At 43.1% G+C, this 21,020-nt stretch overlaps 1 pseudogene; it reads right to left on the bottom strand.

The window, feature by feature from the left end:
• Positions 1-554: 554 nt before the first annotated feature.
• LOC135895111 (putative gastrointestinal growth factor xP4) lies at positions 555-19,108 on the bottom strand (annotated as a pseudogene).
• Positions 19,109-21,020: the final 1,912 nt, after the last annotated feature.

Genomic DNA, 21,020 nt, shown 5'->3' with positions numbered 1-21,020 from the left:
AATGTGGAAACTGGCAGGCTATGTCTGATCAGGCTATGCAATTGTTCCCAACGTTGCATGTGAGAAATTAAAAGCTTAAAATGTCATTACTTTCTTTTCTTTCTCAACAATCAGTGGGGGTTTTGTATAGGATAAAAGCACAAAGATATGTCTGGTGTGTCAATAGGGATTAATCACTTTTTCCAAGACATAGCTTAGAAAGCTGAATTTAAAGGCAGAGGAAATCTGCAATGAGAGTATGACTGGAAAGATGGATTCCAAGCTCCAGTTCAGTACAAACATGGGCCCTGATTAACGCTGAGTCAAGGAAAAGACTTCAGTGGGAAATGGATTGAGCTCATGGCATTTTTTCCATGACAGGGATCCTTTGCAAGTGCATATCCTAAAATCAAATCCAAGTGACAGAATTGTCTGAGTAGTTCATCAGTTCTCTTCATCTAAACAAGGTTTGTTTGAGCACATCTATTGCTTGTGAAAAGTTCTGGCATGAAAGCCCTGGAGACTAAAATCTCCAGCAGCATGGGTAGTAGTTTTGCATACTTGTCCACATTGCCCTATCCATGTGCTTTACCCATGATCTGGAGGAAGTACCTGTAGGGGTGAGGAGGTAGTTCAGTCTCCTTGGTCCATTCAGTCCTTGTGTCTGTTAAGACAGCCAACAAAGTTATCAATCAATCAATCAGTGCCATAGGTGATGGGTTAGTCATGTCCATTTGGAAATAGACTGTGATCATGTAGGCCACAGAAAAGTCTTTAGTTGGTAACTTTAATTCATAACCAACTTGAGCTAGTTTCATCTCTTTGGTAATGTTTTAATTTGTAGTATCTGTATTGACAATATGATGATGTATTTTTCTCCAGAACTGTCAGTAATTGATTTCTCTTGGGAAGTCAGAGAGAGAAATATCTACTTTCCAGGAAAGGGCAACCTATTTAGAGCACAAAAATACCAAAGAAGCATCTTGCAATTTTTGTTTTGCTGCTTTTATTGTTTCAGGCAGGTGCATGATACTAAAGTATAGAAAAAAGATTGCAGTGGTAAACTATGTCATTGTAAAGAAAACAGAGGGATCAGAAATGACCTGCATGAAAATCAGCATAATTACAGATTGCATACATTGTACAGATGAGAGCACTTTGTCATTGTCATAATGAAGAACTCCACTGTGAGAGACACGTTTCTAGAGAAGATCCATTTTATAGCTGACATTCTGGGTGGAGAAAGAAAAAAATGAAAATGACTACTGCACAGTGCATTACCTATCTCAAACAATTTCAACAAAACCCATTTAACAAACACTGTGATGACATTCTGAAAGTTAGGACTAAGTTTAATTTCCCCCTGTCATTAATAGAGGAAACAAATTAGTAACTGAACTCTAAATATTTTCACATAAAGGAGTGCCAGATGGTGTTGAATAGGAAGGAAATGGAAAAATAAATGAGAGGGATAAACTGAAAACCAGTTTAAACAAGATTCTCCTCAACCTCCCAAATCCTCTCATCTTCTTTCAATGTATCTATTAATTGTAGATGACTGATAACCTCTTTAAAGCAGTCACATTTGTAATCTTCCATTTATCTTTGAAATCTACTGATTTACTAAAATGTAATTTCTGCTTCACAGTGTGTCTTCTGTACACATTAATATGTAAGAATGCATTTAGTTATATGGTACTTTTCATTCACAAGATGGTAAAGTCACCATGCAGCAGACAGCACCAAGACCTACCTTAGCATCACATTTAACTGATCACAGGAGTCCTCCTGAAAGTTGCTGCATTAACTTTAATGGAAGGGGAAGATGCTCCACAACTTTGCAGAACTGGGATTTATACAATTAAAAGTCCATCTGCCAGCACTGAAAAAACTGACATCCTTCACACACTTACCTTCTGCTGGAACCGGTTTGAAACACCAGGGGCTATCTGGGGTATCTGAATTAAAGCAGCATTGTCTTGCACTACATTCAATTTCAGTGATGCCTGGATACCCACAGTTTTCTCTTGCTTTTGGTTGCACATCACATTCACCTGGAGCTATTTAAAACAAAGTACAAGGTAAACAACCTAACATATTTTTCATTAAATGATTATGCATCAGTTATTTAAGGGATTCAAAATTGCACCAGCCTGTAAATGACACTTTCAGGCACATCAAGCACTTTTGTAAACCTAAACAATTTATTACCTTAAACTATAAATAGACCCAGCTCAAAACAGTCCCTCAGCATGGGACCAAGTAGTGAAATGGGTTATTTCCTTAGACTTATATTGCAGAAGAAATATGTTCAAATTCACAATTTAAATGAGTCTAGTGTCCTGAGACTGCTGAATATTTGCTCTTACCACTATGAAACCACTACACAGCTTCGCACAATTGGCAGTCTTTCTCCAAAAGAAGCCTCCAGCACAGTAGCAGTGAGCATTACTGTACAGTAGTTTTACTTCACTACAAAAATTATACAACTACTGGTAGTACAAAGTTGAAATTGTAAAATACTAAGAGCCAAATTCTAGCCATGTCTGTAGAACCCCAGGCAAGTACCCCAGAGATGAATTTGTCCCTAATGTTGTAGCTGATATAAAGAACCCAATTCTGATCTCAGATTGCTGTAAATTGAAAGAAACTGCACTGAAATCAATGGAGTTACATTTGTGTAAAATCCCAATGAAAAGTGAGAGCAGACTGGCAAAAATCACTGTAGAAATGCAAAAGTGGGAACTGGTTTACTATATCGAGTACTTTGCTTAAATCATCTAACACCACAGATGTGAAAACTAGTCCTTTTTATTTTTTGTTTATTTGAAATTGTTTTCTTGCTACTTTACTTAGTGGGAGTGGCATGTTTTCCAAACTTCAGGTCTGAAATGCCTAGACTCTCTTGAGATTTGAATCTTGACACGATTCTCTTACCCTTTCTAGACAGTAAATTCCATGTAGCCGGACTCTTGTCTTTGTTCATGTTTTGTAAAGCCCTGTGTACATGTATGGTGCTATATAAGTATTTAAGACACACTCACAACCTGGTTTTGAGGAGCAGGCCCTTTTCGAAAGCTGGGTGAATTTCCGGAGAGGGGTCCATCCGAGTTCATGGGGACAAATAGGCACAACCTGGTTCTGCAGCTCCTAAGGCCTAATCTTGCCCATTGAAGTCAATGAAATTTGCCATTTACTTTAATGGGAGCATGATTGGGGCCTCAGGAAAAGCTTTTTGAGGTTTGCATAATAAGGATTTTGCAGTACTGTGTCTTATAAATTTGTGTATTAAAATTCCTTGTATTTTTAACAATATTAATATAACTAAAAATCTGAAGTATGTAAATGATATATGCTGGTTTAGATACTTTAGAATGCATTTAACATGGACCATGAAAATGGACTACTCAGTCTAGCATGAAGTCTTCTAGGGGCCTCACTGTTGCTAGCCTATATTCATGGAAGGCTTTCGGATGATATGGGGATGGGCAGCAGTTCTAAGATAGGCAGATAGGGGAGCTATCTGCTTCTCCTAAAATAGAACAATGCTGCAATGTTTGGAATGCTGGAAGCTTAAATCCAAAACAAGAACGGTTTATAAATTTGTAAAATTGTGAAGTAATTCCCAATAAGATTTGCAAAACCTTAATTCTGGTTCTAAAGTAACTGACTTTTTTTCTTTAAATAAAATTAGCTCCATAGAAAAATAAGATCCTACATATGAGTATGTAAAACATGCTTCGCTGACTTTTGCTCTGTTGCAAATTCTGTATTCTCTTTCGTGAGCAGCTGGCCAAGTATGCACATGCAAGGGGCCCAAAGACTACATTTTGTATATTTTGGGGACATGGATGGTCATCTTTTTATCATATAGATCTCTTTTGTAAGCAGTGCCATCAAACACTGCTGCAAAAGGACTCTCTCAAATACAAAAACATGAGCTAAGCTCTTGAAAGAATTGCTATATGCTGCTAATACACTAGGTAGTGCACCTTGCCACTAGGCTGTATTATGTCTAATTCCTCCAGGGTCTATATTTCCCATCTCTGGGATGAATTTTTTCCCTGGACACAAACACCTTCCAATGCAGTCAGCAGAACTCTGCACAAACATCCAGATCAAAATTGGGCCCTATGTGGACAAATCTCTCCAGATAAAAAACATTATTGTTAGAAGAACAGACCCACATCAAGTTATCTCTGCATGACAGAAAGAAACATAATTTATTAGATCTCCAACGTCTTTGCTCTCTCCTTCTCCCTCATGCCAAGGAAAATAGTAGACGGGTCCTAATTTTCATTCTTTCCCATTTGGAGTCATAACAAAGCTAAAGTACAAAGATGTACTAAATTTTACATCTCAACATAACATTAGAACAATTAACATAATAGTTTCTTAATATTTAACATTACTGACATTATAAAGCAAGATCTTTGAGAAATACCTTATTGAACAATACTCAGAATTAGGGTTGATTAATTTCAGGTGGTTTGAGCTTATGCCCTAAACGTGATATTTTAAAACATGCACTTACGCAGCAAGGCATTGCTGAGCCCCACAATGAGGGAAATGGTCAGTAACCAGAACACCTTATTTTCCATTGCAGTCTTCAGTGTTCAGTCTTTACGAAGAATGTGAGTCTGTGGATGAAAATGTCCCTAAAGGGTTTTGTTTTATAGCAGTTTTGTTTGCTCAAATAGTTTCAAATAACATTTACCTAAGGAGGCATTTTTTGGCAGTTCTCTCCATTTATCGCTTTTTGATTAAACCATTTCCTAGCCCATACAACGTCCAGTGAAGTGATAAGTATTTGAAAGTGGGAAAATGCTGGTGTAGATATAAAGCTTTGTTTAAAGCTTATGTGGCAATCAGGTTTTACATTCCGCACTGTCAACCTAACCTTATCAGAAGTAAGTCGATACTCTGTCATGGGTGCATTCTGCCAATTTCAGTATCTGTTATTTTTAATAGTAAAAAAAGTGATATTTCGGCAAGCCACCAAGATGCAGATTTTTTAAAGGACATATGTGCAACGCTTAATAGATTTAGGAGCATAAAGAGTATTTTCAATGGGATTTTGGTGCCCAAGAGCCTAAATCAGTTAGGTATTACAATGCTGAGTGTTGCAACACTTAAATATCTGGGCCTCAGTGTCCATATGTCTGGGACACTAGTTCTATTCTATATGGCTTCTTATACCACCCTCATCACTGTAGTATCTCAGCACTTTCTGGTAGTGCATAATTCAGGGTTAAGGGGGAAAAACTGAAAAGCAGATGAAAGTTATTTAGGATTTTTAACAGTTTTCTCACTTCAGAACTGAGGCCTCAGTTTAGTAAGGTACTTAAGCACATGCCTGACTTTAATCATATGGTAGCTCCCATCTACAATAGACTACCTGTCTGTAGCACGTTGGGCTCCTGCTATACATATAAAGAAGGCTGGAGGAGAAGCAGAGTTGCACTGCCCTCCTCCACACAGTAAAAATAAAACCAACAATAAAACATCTGAAAGAAGAAGCAGTTTCTGTATAGTTTGTTCGTTCTTTCTTTCTTTTATTTCCAGATAATTATCTCTCAAGGCTTATCTAAATGGCATAAATCCAGGCCTTATTCTTTAAAATGTCACACTATTGATAACTGCAGATGCTACATAATCCAGAAGGACTGATAGAGGACTGATAACGGCTCAGCTAAGGCCCAGCACTGATGGCTAAGATACAGCATAAGTAACCCTTTTAAAATAATGATTAAGGCTAGGATTTAGTCACGGGTATTTTTAGTAAAAGTCATGGACAGGTCACGGGCAATAAACAAAAATTCACAGCCCCTGACCTGTCCATGACTTCTACTAAAAATACCTGTGATTAAATCTGTGTGGGGGTCGGGGGGGGGGGGGGGGAGAGGGGCCGCTGGAGAGACATGGGGGGTTCACTGCTGGGGGAAGCTGTCCGGTGGGGGGAATGGAGAAGCCGCTGCTGGGAGGGCACCCAGGGCCAGTGGTACCAGCTGCTGGGGCCACGGACCATGGCCGCTGCAACCGGCCAGGGACCATTGCCAGCAGGGCCGGCTCCATGGTTTTTGCCGCCCCAAGCGGCGGGGGGGGGGGGGGGGAAAGCCACGATCGCGGGCACTTCGGTGGCAGCTCCACTGAGCCGCTTCATTCTTCGGCGGCAGGTCCTTCCCTCCGAGAGGGACTGAGGGATCCACCGCCGAATTGCCGAACGTGCCACCCCTCTTCATTGGCCGCCCCAGGCACCTGCTTGCTGTGCTGGTGCCTGGAGCCGGCCCTGCTGCCAGGGCCAGCGGACAGCGGCTGCTCCGGCCGCCCCAGGTCTGCTGCCTGGGGGCTGGAGCAGTGGCTGGTGTGGCTGCCCTGGGGGCCACCTGAGCAGCTGGCCCTGGAGCTAGCTGCTTGGGCAGCCATGGGGTCAGCCACACTGGCTGCTACAGAAGTCACAGAAAGTCATGGAATCCCTGACTTCTGCGACCTCTGTGACAGACACACAGCCCTAATAATGATCAATAACATCACTGTAACAGTGAAGTGTTTGGGGCAACTGAGGAACAGAATTTAAGTGACTCACTTATGGTTATGTAGGAAATCTGGGGCAGAGCTGGGGACAGAACCCCTAACGGACACATACATTGTCCACTGGACCACATTGCCTCTCATAAAGTTGTTGCAAATCTCAGGTTTTAGGCTAATTGCAAAATAAGATTAAAGTGCTTACCCACCTTTTGTAAAGTGCTCTGAGATCTACAGATGATAAAGCAGTGTGTAAATGCAAAGAATTAATATTAGCTATATATATATATCAGATGTAAGAAGACAAACCAGAAACAAATGACTTGCTTGAGAAAAACTGTGGCCAGGTAGATTAAGTATTTGGAATAAAGCAGACTGAGCCCTGATGCTTAGGGTATGTCTACACAGCAAAGAAATACCCACAGCTGGCCCATGCCAGCTGACTCAGGGGTCACAGGGTTGGGCTGCAGTCATGTTTCATTGTTGTGTAGACTTTGGGGCTCGGACTGGAGGCATATGAATAAGTAGTAGAGTGAAATTAATGATAAAAAACATAGTAAAGTGTTCTTTTGAATTTACATTTTCTGAATTTGCTGCAACTTCTTTTCTCCCACCCAGCAGGAAGGAAACTAGGAAAAGAAATAATGGGCAAATATGTATTCCTGTGTAGGAGCTAATGCTGATGGTTGCCTGGCTACTAATGGCTAGAAAAGCCAGACCAGCCGTGACCTGTTTAAGGCACAGGTGCAGCTCATTACCAAATGGGTAATCATCTGAGGCACAAGAAGCAAGTTAAAAACAACCTTGGGAGGTCAGAGAAGCTCTAGAAAAGAGACCTAAAGTGAGAGGCTGGTTATAGTGTTTTGGCTCTATTTAGGGCTCTGGTGGGCCAGAAAATAAGAATGCCATTTCTTGAAAAATTTTGAGGTTAACATTTGTTTTCATTCTGCATCAGAACAAAACTTAGACCTTTCAGAATGTTTCTCTAATAGTCCAGTGGTTAGGAGATTCACCTAGGATGTGGTAGACTCAGGTTCTAAGTCCTCTCTATTATTTGTATTGTACAAGTGCACAGGGCCGGCACTTCCACTAGGCAACCCTAGGCGGTCGCCTAGGGCGGCAGGATTTGGGGGGTGGCATTTTGCCGCCCTTGGTGGAAATTCGGCGGTGGGGGGTCCTTCCGCTCCAGATCTTTGGCGGAAATTTGGCGGTGGGTCCTTCACTCACTCCGGGACCCGCCGCCGAAGTGCCCCGAAGACGCGGAGCGGAAGGACCCCCACCGCCGAAGACCCCAGGCCCCCTGAATGCTCAGAGGAGGATTGCTGCCGCTTAGGGTGGCAAAAACCCTGGTGCCGCTCCTGCAAGTGCATAGGAGTTCCAGTCATGACCAGGCCCCATTGTGCTAGGCCAGTGGCGTAGCTAGAACAGGGCTGTCTCTGCCAGTCCTTACCACTCAGCAGGCACCAGAAGATGAGGCTGTGGGGCATGCCCAGGGGGTAGAGGGGGGCCCTTCCGGGGCTCAAGATCTGTCCAGCCCTTCATCCCTGCTCGGTGTCCGTCTGCCCAGCTGGCGGTGTCCCTCTCCTGCCAGCACTGTGTGCTGCTGCTCCGGTCTCTGGCCCCAGCGCTAGCCATGCCCAAACCCACCCCCATGAAGCACACCCTCTGCCTGGAACGACTCACCCCCTCCCATCCTGTGGATTTGGGGGGCTCCGGCCCAAATTTGTGTGGGCCTGGATGCTAAGTGGGTGGGCCCTGGCCCAGCCGTGGTGTAAGCAAAAGCCTAATGGGAAGAAATTGTCTCAAATAAAATTGTACTCCGTTTTGCTTATTTTGCTTTATACTCCATTTTGCTAGCTTTGAATTCATGAGAAGAAATTGTAGCCTTGAATTAGTAAGAAGAAATTGTTCTGAGTTTACTTTTTGCTGATTGTGTTAACATTTGTTCTTAGAAGGATAGAAATTTTATGTCTTTAATTGCCTTATTTACTGTTTGGTGTGAGTGAAAAATGTACAGTACTTAACTGAGAAAGGACAACTGGGCCGGATGGTCAAGAAGGGAGTGGAGGAGTCAAGAGGCACCAACTCCATCACCCGGATGGCAGATTGACAACCCTAAAGCGAAGGCATACACCCCAAGGACAAGATAAGGAGTTGAGCCAAAGGGACAGATAAGAAACAGCTGCGGATCCTCCTGGTAACAACTCAAAATAATGCTAATTAAAGCAACCTTGAATACCTTGTGACTGACAGGTCCGGTGTGACACAGCAAGGTCCATAGACTTGTGTGGGAACTTATCACTATAAAAGAAGGGTGTATTGCCATGGGACTTTGGGTTCGTTCTGCATCAACATCAGAGCTTCGAATGCGTTCGACAGAGGCCCAGCTCCCCTCCCTCATGTGCAGTTTCAGCTGGCCACTGGAACTGACCGAGCAACACTAAGGACTGGTAACTATACAAAACTATACAATCCAGCTGCAGAACCGTGTGTGTGTGTGTGTGTGTGTGTGTGTGTGTGTGTGAGAGAGAGAGAGTGTGGAAACATGCTGATTTTAATGCTCAAATTGTACTCTCAATAAATGTGGCACATTGCCTTATCCCCTTTAAAAAGATTCTGTGTGCTTCTTATAAGCCCCTGTGCTAGTCACTGTACAAACCTAGAACAAAAGACAGTCCCTGCCCCCAAAAGCTTACAATTGAAGTATAAGACACAACAGTATAAAGAGACAACAGATGGATGCAGACAAACAGACAGACAGGAAACAATATTGGTCAGCATGATAGGCAGTGGTCTCAGCACACCAACAGCCTAACCATTGTCAAGTTTTTTGTAGCTATCATATCAAAGGAGAATTTTAGGGAGGGAGTTGAAGGAGACAGTGATTTGGCTTTGCAGCCATTTACAGGGAGCTCCTCCCAAGTATGAAATGCTGCACAGGAGACAGCACAAAGGTGCATTAGATGGAGGCTGGTATCATGGGCTGATCAGAGGTGCGAGTTGTCCTTTGAATACTGAATGAGAGATGATAGGCCATGAAAGGCCTAGAAAATGAAGATAAGTAACTTATATTTGATATGACAATGAAGAGGGAGCCAGCGGAAGGATGCGAAGACAGGCCATGGTCGAAGCAATGGGCTAGGAAAATAATCTTTGCAGCCGTATTTGGAATGGTTGTGAGTGGGGCAAGAGTGCATTTGTCCTGGCCTGAGAAAAGGATGTTGTAGTATCGAGATACAAGGTGAGAGCCTGGACAAGAGTTTTAGTTTTAGAAAAGAATAGGATCAGCGACATTATACGGAAAGAATTGGCAAGACTTAGGGCTCATCTACACAGAGAAGTTAGTGCGGAATAAACTAAAGTGTGACTGTAAAGCACAATAGCTATTCCACACAAACTCCCCATGTGACACTCTTATTCCACATTAAAAGTGTCTTTGTGTGGTTTAGCTTATTCAGGTCATAGTCCTGAATGACAGGCAAGGTGACGGTATCTATGATTCTATTGTCCACAGTGATTGAGGAAAGAAGTAGTGGAGCGAGTTTCAGGGTGGGGGAAGATTAAGAGCTCTGTTTTAGCCATCTTGAGCTTGAGCTGACAGACAGCTGTGAGGAGATGTCAGAGAGACAGGTTGAGATTTTAGTTTGGACAGAAGGAGTCGGGTCTGCAGCGGAGAGGTATATTTGAGTCATCTGCATAGACTTGAATTTATATTTGTGGATATAGTTACCCAGAGATCACAAGTAGAGGGTGAAGAAGAAGGGACCAAGGACAGAGTCCTGTGAACCCCCCCCTCTCCCACACATAACTGTCCATTTGTTTTCAATGGCATTGGATATCTTTTCATTTCGGATATTAGACCATAGTTTCTATCTGTAGAATTAAGTCATTTAGTGTTGGAGGGGTTGGGGGGGGTCCTCCAAGTGTTGCTAGTTAGGTACCTAAATAAGTGGTTTGATTTTTTTATCATCATTATTATTTTATTTTATTTTATTTTAAAGAGGGGCTGAACATCCACAGCTGAAACTGGTTTGTGGGTATTCAGTATCTCTATAAACCAGGCTGGTTATTAAGTGCCCTGAACGTGGATTTAGCTGTCTGATCTTAGGCACCCTACTTTGAAAATGTTGGCTTAAAGGACACTTACGATTTTAAGCCTGTGGCCTGCAGATAATACTATCCTCACAGTACAGAAGAGAGTCATTCAGACTGTCACAAAAACTCTAGAAGAGCTGTATGTTGCTCAAAAGCTTGTGCCTTCCACCAACAGAAATTGGTCAAATGAAAGATATTACTTCATCCACCTTGTCTCTCTCATCTCTTGGGACCAACATGGTTACAATAATACTAATCCCCCCCCTCCCCCAAATAACACTTTCTTTTCATTGTTGAATGACACAGAAAAATGTAGCCGGGGTATGTTAAATAGGCCATTTTTGTTCTGAATACACAATTGTAACTTCACTCCGAGGGGGTTAATTAGATCAAGCAGTACTAGATGTTATGATTTAAAATAAAGGACATTTAGAGGAGCTTTTACAAATATAATATTAAAGTATAAAAAACACAGATAATATGATTTAAAAGTACATTTTATTTTTGTAAACAAGCAAGAATGATACATATTTCAAATACCAAAGTGATGGGAACCATACCCCTTACTTAGGTGGTAGAAACTATACTTAAGTGCTTGCTTGTGTGAGAGTAAACAGCTCTCAGGATGAAGCCAATGAGTAATTCTGACTTTAATGATACAGTAGTTGCAGCTACTCAGCAGGTCTGTAGACCAAGCCACCTGTGCTTGTTACCAATAGACCACCTCCACCTCTCTCCTGCTTGTCTCTTCTAATGAGTTCCCTACCTGAGCCTTTTGCAACTAACTTGAGGGCAGTTTGTAGTTTTCATATGAATGAAAGGCTAGGCTCCACCTCTGTCTGCTAACTCATGTGAAAACTACATACTGCCTTGTCTTCACAGGATTTTTCCTCAAGTTATTGAACTTGAGTTAAGAACACTCTGGGGTTATGGAAAGCAGTCCTGGGTTTACAATGGCGCCAGTGGTGCCATGAAGCCAGGCCCATGCTCAGAAGGGGCCCCAGCCTGCTCCACTTGCACTGCCCCCTGAGACCCCACTAGCCCGCTGCCTCCCTCACACCAACCACTTGCTCCTCTTGGCCTGCCCACCAGCCAGCCGATGGCTCCTCTCCGCCCCTGACCCCACCCGCCAGCTCCTTTTTCCCCCCTGGCCAGACCCCAGTGCACCTTCAGCTAGTCTCTGTTTCCCACCACCTGTGGGGCCTCTTCTGTCTCCCTGGAGCTAAGCCGCCTGGGACTGGTGCAGAAGCCTGGCCAGTCTCGGTTAGTTGTGGGGGGACAGGGAAGATCTGTGTGTGTTGGGGCACTAAGGAGTGGGGGTTGTGTGGGGGGTGTTGGGCAGTTGTGGTGGGGTTTGGGGCAGAAGGGCACTGGGCAGGGGTGATGTTGTGCAGGGTGCTGTGCATTTGTGGAGAGGGTCTGGAGGGGTACTGGGCATAGGAGGTCTGGGGGGGGGCTCTGGCCATAGGGAGTTGGGGCGGTGTTTGTGTTGGGTGTGACGGGGGGCTGCATGGCACGGCATGGGCCCACCCCTTAGGGGAAGGGGCATGCTGGCAGCACAGGGCCAGGCGGGCCACTGTGCATCTGGCAACTGCCAGTTTGTAAATAGTGCCCTGTACTGGACTGGGTGGAGCAGGGAGGCCCCTGCCGTGCCATGCCATGCCCCTGGCTGGCCCCTCGCTCTGGGGACTGACCTCCACGCACCATGCTCCATTGCCTCCATGGGGGCCCACAAATATGTTTGGAGCCAGGCCCACAAAAGGTTAATCCGGCCCGAAAGCCTCGAGGAAAAAGCGCATGAGAGACACAGAACATTAACACAGAAAGAAAAAAAGTGTGATCTTAACTCAAGTTAACTAACTAGAAGTAAAATCTTAGTGAAGACAAGGCCCATCTATATTTTCTATCACTGATCTCTCTTTACTGAATGTTCTGAAAGAACTCCGTTTTGTAACCTCTCCGTCTATTTTGAAATTATTCCTTTTTTACTTGTAGATCCCAAAACTACTGGATCTATTCAGTGGGGCCACTGGATGATTGAGGTGCTAAAGGAGCAATTAAGGAAGACAAGGCCATTGCTCAGAAGCTAAATTAAATCTCTGCATTCTCTGAGCCATTCTTTTTAGGAGACCAGTCTGAGGAATTGTCCCAGTTTGAGGTGTCAGTAGAAGAGGTTTTGGAACAAACTGATAAATTAAACTGTAATAAGTCACCAGGACCAGATGGTATTCACCCAAGAGTTCTGAAGACTTCAGATGTGAAACTGCAGAACTACTACTTGTAGTATGTAACCAATCACTTAAATCAGCTTCCGTACCAGATGACTGAAGGATAGCTAATGTGATACCAATTTTTATAAAAGGCTCCAGAGGTGATCCCAGCAATTACAGGCTAATAAGCCTAACTTTAGCACCAGGCAAATTGGTTGAAACTATAGTAAAGAACAGAATTATCAGACACATAGATGAACATGACTTATTGGGGAAGAGTCAATACGGTTTTTGTAAAGGGAAACCATGCCTCACCAATCTATTAGAATTCTTTAAGAGGGTCAACAAATGTGGGCAAGGGTGATCCAGTTGAGATAGTCTACTTGGACTAGGGTGACCAGATGTCCCTATTTTATAGGGACAGTCCTGATATTTGGGGCTTTTTCTTCTATAGGTGCCTATTACCCCCCACCCTGTCCTGATTTTTCACACTTGCTGTCTGGTCACCCTAACTTGGACTGTCAGAAAGCCTTTGACAAGGTCCCTCACCAAAGGCTTTTAAGCAAACTAAGCAGTCATGGGAAGAGAGGCCAGGTTCTTGCATAGATCAGTAACTGGTTAAAAGACAGGAAACAAAGGGTAGGATTAAGTGGTCAGTTTTCAGAATGGAGAGAGGTAAATAGTGGTAGCCCTCAGGGATCTGTACTAGGACCAGTGTTCAACATATTCATAAATGATCTGGAAAAAAAAGGGTAAACACAGTGAAATGGCAAATTTTGCAGATGATACAAAAAATTACTCAAGATAGTTAAGTGCAAAACAGACTGTGAAGAGTTACAAAGGGATCTCACAAAACTAGGTGACTGGGCAACAAAATGGCATATGAAATTCAATGTTGATAAATGCAAAGTATTGCACATTGGAAAACATAAACTGAATTATATATGCAAAATGATGGAGTCTAAATTAGCTTTTACCACTCAAGAAAGAGATCTTGGAGTCATCGTTGATAGTTCAATGAAAACATCCACTTAATGTGCAGCAGCAGTTCAAGAAAGCGAACAGAATGTTAGGAACCATTAGAAAATCGATAGATAATACGACAGAAAATATTATAATGCCACTATATAAATCCATGGTATGCCCACATCTTGAATACTGCATACAATTATGGTCACTCCATCTCAAAAAAGATAAATTAGAAATGGAAAAGATACAGAAAAGGGCAACAAAAAAGATTAAGGGTATGTAACAGCTTCCATATGTGGAGAAATTAAAAAGAGTGGGACTGTTCATCTTGGCAATGAAATGACTAAGGGGGGATATGGTAGAGTTTTATGAAATCATGAATGATGTGGAGAAAGTTTATAAGGAAGTGTTACTTACCCCTTCACCTAAACAAAAGAACCAGGGGTCACCCAATGAAATTATTAGGCAGCAGGTTTAAAACAAACATAAGAAAGTACATCTTCACACAATGCACAGCCAACCTGTGGAACTCGTTGCTGGGGGATGTTGTGAAAGCCAAAACTATAACTACTCAAAAAAGATTTAGACAAATCATGAAGAATAGGTCCATCAATGTTTATGAGCCATGATGGTCAGAGATGCAACCCCTTGCTCTGGGTATCACTAAGCCTCTGACTGCCAGATGCTGGGAATGGATGACAGGGGATGGATCACTCAATAATTGCCCTGTTCTGTTCATTCCCTGTCAAGCACCTGGCACCAGCCACTGTCGGAAGACAGGATACTGGGCTAGATGGACCATTGGTCTGACCCAGTATGGCCATTCTGATGTTCTTATGTTGGGGGCCCAGTGGAGCTGGGCTCCACCTATGTCTGGTCCCCCAGTGGTGTGAGCTTAGCGTGTGCCAAAGGCAGAAGTTGAAGCAGGCCTTCTGCTGTTCTAACTTCCCCTGGTGTGCGCAGTCATGGATCAGGGAGTTGCAGCCAGCTTTCTGAGGCTACCACTCCCTATTATGCAGCACAGACAAAGTGTAGAATCAAAGCCATAATTTTGAAAGGAAGAGGAAACATTCGGAATATTAAAAACAAACTGGTATGCAACACACCATTTCTATATTTTATTTGGATTAATTCAAAATGATAAACAGTTGCCCAGTACTAAACCAGTGAAGAGGATTTTGTTTAAAAATGAGTTGGTACTCAATACCCACCCCTCTCCAGTGATTAATTGTGTCACTGTTAAGAAGTAGATCCAAGACAGGAATGACCTGGAAATCAGAATTATTACAGAGTACAAACCACAAGATTTAAACACAATCCTTTATCAATGGTTCTATTGACAGACGTTCCTGGTGTATGTTCCTGGGGTAGATTTTCTTTAACAATCTGAGAATAGAAAAAAGGGGAAACCAATATTTAAAGGGTCAGATTTTCCCATCAAGTCCAGAGGTCAATGAAAATTATTTTTCTGAATCACAAAGGAGCAAAGCTGTGACAAATTGAGAGGTGTATATTAGGCAATTGTTCAGCTCAACAGTCCCCTTTTACACATCCTCAGATGACTGGACACAGTTCAGTTGGTCTATGAGAAGGAGTGTGTCAAGATTTTCTTTTTCTTTAGTTCTGTTATGTCCAAGAAGTGACTAAGATCAGAGCAGAGGCCCTGACAGTGGAAACTGCATAAAGCCACAACTGGAATCTGCCCTTCATGTGGGATTTGTGCTGATGGCTACTGGAGGACACAAGATCCTAGCTGTGGAGGGCCAACAACAGAAGAATAGTACCATATGTACATACAGGAATACGAAACCAATATATGTCATTTATGTCTGTGTCTGTGTAGGCAACAGATAACTGTGATGCCCATGCAATAATTATTCTCTATTTTTCAGGTTAATGAAGATAGACACTTCACTACAGCTAATTGAAAAGATATTCTAACGAAAAACTGCAAACATTTTTAAACAATATTTTTGTTATTATTCCTCTCCCTACCCTCAAGTTCACAACCAGCAGTAAAGCTGGTCAAAAAAAATAGTCAAAATATTTTCCAATGAAAATGTTCATGGAAATGATTTAGATTTTTAATTTAAATTAAAATTAAATTAAATTTCCCATTGATGTTAATGGGAGTTGGCTCATGCCACATGTAAGGGTATCCTCTCCACATTACACAGTATTGGATATTTTGAGTTAGGCACACATAGTCCACTAAAAAAGAATCATAGAATATTAGGGTTGGAAGGGATCTCAGGAGGTCATCTAGTCCAATCCCCTGCTCAAAACAGTACCAGTCTCCAACTCAAGGATTGAACTCACAACCCTGGGTTTAGCAGACCAATGCGCAAACCACTAAGCTATCCCTCTTCCTAGTACTAGTATGTAGTAGCCAATTAAAGATGAACCACACTGTGCAGCCTGTAATACTGTGCATGTGTCGGTATAAGAGAGACAGAAAACCAAATAAAGGAAGAACTCATGAAGTTCTGTCAAAAAGGGATTTGCCAGCATCACACAAAGCATAACGCAGGCTGGGGAGAACACAGCATCACTCTCCACTACCATTTGTTTCATGTATTCAAGCAATGGGATAATTATACACATTTCATAGAGGTATGCTTCCTTTTTTTATCTGAGGATGGAAACACCAGGGTACACCTGGGTATTCTGAATCAAAACAACATCCCTTAGTTTGGCATTCTTTTTCTGAAATGCCTGAATAACCACAGTTCTTTCTTTCCTTTACGTCCATAGCACATTCACCTGTACCTGTTCATGGTTAGCTTTCAGTACTCTGCTCATTCAAACTTTTAGTATTTATCTCATATGCTTTCAGAAGTTGAACTTCATTGTTCTCTAAAAAATGGAAACGCCTAGATTTAAACATCCTACCAGTTGAAAAACTGAGAAATTGAGAAATGAAATCTCAGTTCTTGCAGTAAAAGCTGACAAACTATAATATTGTAGAGTGGGATTTGCAAAAGGGCCTTAGAGAGTTGGGTGCCCAGCTCCGATTGCTTTGGTACATAGAATTGTCAATAGCAGTCAGTAGAGGTGAGAGTTGAAATCAGGCTCTCCTCAGTTCCAGTGTAATCCACCTTCCACTAAACTAGGGTTACCATATTTCAGCAAGCAAAAAAGAGGACGGGAGGAGCCCCGCCCTAGCCCCGCCCCCATCCTGCCCTAGCCCCGCCCCTGCCCCTCCCACTTCCCGCCCCCCTCAGAACCCCCAACCCTCCCCCCGCTCCTTGTCCCCTGACTGCCCCCTCCTGGGACCCCTGCCCCTAACTGCCCCCCAGGACTCCACCCCCTACCTAAGCCTCCCTGCCTCTTGTCCCCTGACTGCCCCCTCCTGAGACCCTCCCCCCATCCTAACTGGCCCCCTAGGACCCTACCCCCTACCTGTACCCTGACTGCCCCAACCCTTATCCACACCCCCACCCCCAGACAGACCCCTGGGACTCCCACACCCCATCCAACCACTCCCCACCCCCTGACAGCCCCCCCCAGAACGCCCGACCCATCTAAACCCCTCTGCTCCCTGTCCCCTGACTGCTCCGATCCCTCTCCCCACCCCTGCCCCCTGACAGCCCCGCCCCCAGAACTCCCAACCCCCCCCAAACTCCCAACCCCCCATCTCTTGACTGTCCCCTCCAGAATCTCCCTGCCCCTTCTCCGACCCCCTGGCCCCCTTGTTGTTGGCCTTCGCCTAACGTCTCTGTGAACTTGCTCAGGAACGACCTGAGCCGTTCGTCCCGGCATGCTGGGCAGCAGGGGAGGAGGAGCGGGGGAGGAGCTCCAGACTGCCAGAGGCGATCTGCGAATGCAGGGAGGGAGGGAGGGAGTGATCTCAGCTGCAGGGGAGAGGAGGAGGGGCTCTCTCTGGCTGTCGGAGCCCCATGTAAGTGGCACCATCCGGCCGGCTGCCCTGTTAGCCGCGCGCGCTCGGCATTGGGGGGGAAGTCCGGACATTTACAAATTCCCCCCGGACGCTATTTTTAGCTCAAAAAGCCAGACATGTCCGGGGGAATCCGGACGAATGGTAACCCTAACTAAACTACAAGTATTGAGCTCCCTCCTTCCACCCACGTAGCATTGCTGTGACTGTGCTTGGGAGTGGAACACACTTCCTGATTCAGCAGAAACGTGAAACGTCATGCCAAATCCAGCACACTTGAGAGCTCTGCTGCTTCCTTTTCCTGCCAGTTTCCCCAGGAAAGTTCCTGTTCAGAGTAGTTTACCTGGTCCCATGGCTCACAATAAGTCTGGTATTCTTGAAGACAAATCTTGGGAGTCATCTTTCTCAATATTGAAATCCCTTGGGCTATCGTAAGATATAGGATTTCCACGAACTCTTTGTTAAAGAAGGAAGCTAACAGTGTTGGCTTATAAAGTTATGCTTGGCTAGGAATAGTCACTGCAAAGGAAGGGAGTGATAAGACTGAGTTTTTCTGTACTATGTGTGCTGAATTGCCATGGCTGGACTACTGGATCTTTATTATTCTGGTCTTACTTGATATTACATTTTCATTTAGCAATGGCATATAAAATGCTATGAATAAATGAATAATAGATATTATGAGCATGTTACAAACATGATTAGTGTTATGGATGGTTATAAACACATCAGTAGAAGTTGTTACAAGACAAGGTCATAAACTAATGACCTGTTGGACTTCAACAATTTCTAAAAATGGATTAACCCTTTGTAATTAGAGCGATCTCTGGTACCACCTTCCAAGTGACGCAGAGTGTAACTCTAGGAGGATGACCTGCTGGGTTTCCTGGCCTGAAAAGGGAAACTACATTTTGGGAGAGAGGTTCACTGAGAAGGGACAGAGGCTGCCCATTTAATAACAATTTCCTGATGATGCTTCTAATTACTGGGCATGAGAGAGTTTCTACTTCAGGAAAGGTTTGATCATTAGAACTTTCACTGGTGAAGCTACAAATGCTATGGTTGCCTTTTTGGTAGTCATTATCTCTAAGAGAGAGCAAAAGTCTGATGTAGGGAGGGAACACTGGAAGCCAAGAGTATTTCACATAGATACATTACCTGGCTTTGAGTAGAGAATAAAGCACCAGGGAACACCTTTGATGCTTGCATCAAAACAACATCTCTTTGTCTGGCATTCCGCGGCATTGATTCACGGATATCCACAGTCCTTTCTCTCTCTTGGGGTTACTGCACGCTGACGTTTGGCTGTTTGCAACAAAGTCCAGGTTACTGTATTTTTCTTCCCTCCTCCCCCTCGTAAATGCTTATTTTTAATCCATACTCTGTCAATTTCCACTGGACTATCTATGGGATAGTCTGACATATACATTTTCCATAACTCCATATTTAATTTGGTTTTAAAAACCCCATCTGTTAGAATAAAGATACTGAGAATGCAGACCTCACTTCTCATGATAGATGACCTGTAAACATTTTCGTTGTTGAAAAGTTACTTTGCATAAGCCCAGTATTTCTACTGTGACCAAAATGCACTTTATAATTTACTTGATTACACCACAGATAAGAGATTTGCCCAATGGCTTAATGTGAGAACTCCTCCCAGCTATGCTATTATCCAGGTGATGTATACAGAGGATGCAAATAGTACTTTTTGTCATTAAGATTCTATCATTTTCCTATTCTGCCAACCAACATAAGGGTTATTTGTTCCCCCCGTAAGAGAGCTATTTTTTTGCTGTCTTTGGCTCCCCTAAGTGTATGTTCAGAGAGGGGAATTTATAGCCCTTTTTCTGACCAGCAGAATAGAGATACGACAAAATCTCAAGGACAAAAAGCTTTTTTCAAAGTCTCCAGATCAGTCTCATCAGGTGGAAATTCACAATTCAATTTACTTCAATGGAGTTGCACCAATTTACACCCCCTGAGGAATGGACCCTCTGTATCTAATAATTCAGTAATACTGATCCATATTCAGGCAAATCTTCCATTGGCAGAAAAACACCAAACTCAGAGTGAAGACTACAGGGTCAGGCCTGGAATATGGTCTTTCAAATCTGACTGAACTCCCAGTTTTCCATAACCTCTATCTATATCCTAAACTAAGGCTGTCCCCACCTTTTGTGCACAGACTAAGATGGAAGACTAAAGATAATGTACGTGAGAGATGCTACTCCTATTTCAGTGATAGTTACCATTGTTTCTTTGGTATTTAAAGTAACCAGAATGTGGAAGAAGCTTGGGGAGGAGCCTCCTCTGCACCAAAGACATGAATATGATCAATTAGATGGTAAGAATTTCTAAAGTGAGACTTTTTAAGACAATTTGATACAGTATCATTATTAGGAAACAGCTTTCCAGTTACATAAAGTATAGTCAGGGCCGGTGCAAGGATATTTTGCGCCCTAGGCGAAACTTCCACCTTGCGCCACCCCCCCTAAAATATACATTATACACAATACACTGTCACAGAGTAACATTATAATTTAGAATTTATTTTTCCCCGCTTTAAGTTTAGTAAATTTAGAAACAAGTTCCTCCAAGTCAATGCTGTGAGCAATGTCATGTTCTATTAACAAGATAGATAGCCCAGCAAGTCTTTGTTGCAACATTGATGTTCGCATGTATGTTTTTAGCAACTTGAGCTTCAAGAAGCTTTGCTCACCACTGCCCACAGAAACTGGGAGAGTCAAGAGGATGCGAAGAGCAATAACTGTGTTAGGGACACTATCTGTCAGCTTATTTTCCCATATGAAGTTCAATACATCTTGCGGTGATGAACTCTTTTGGACTCGTCTTGCAATAGCTTGCAATTCACTGCACAAGTCAAAGGCATCAATATCTTTGGATTCACCATGTTGCAAAGCTTGCTCCAGATTCAAGCAATGTTCCATAATTTGCTTTGGGGTTTTATTTTGCAAACTGTAAACATCATATATGAAGCCAAATACTGAACTAATTTGCTGCATCAATGTGAATCTTTCTCCAACCAAATGTATTGCTGTGTCAATGACTGCAAAGTAAAAGTTCACTTTGAATTTTTCTTTCGGATTATAAATAGGTTCGTCATCTGCTTCATATGTGAACTGCTTCCTCTTCTTTCTAATACGGATTGGATCTGGTTCAAAAAGTGCCGGTACATCCAACTCCTCCGCAAGTTCACCTGCATCTACCAATGTTTTCTCAAAGGCTGCGTCACTTCTGCGGCCCACAAGAAACTTCTTGGTTTCTCCAAGTTGATTAATGGCATCACATATGTCGAATTCTTTTGCCTGAAGTTGTTT

Source organism: Emys orbicularis, chromosome 1, assembly GCF_028017835.1.
Source record: "Emys orbicularis isolate rEmyOrb1 chromosome 1, rEmyOrb1.hap1, whole genome shotgun sequence".
NCBI lineage: Eukaryota > Metazoa > Chordata > Testudines > Emydidae > Emys > Emys orbicularis.
Note: the sequence above shows the minus strand (reverse complement) of the source record. Positions and strands in the feature narration are given on the sequence as shown.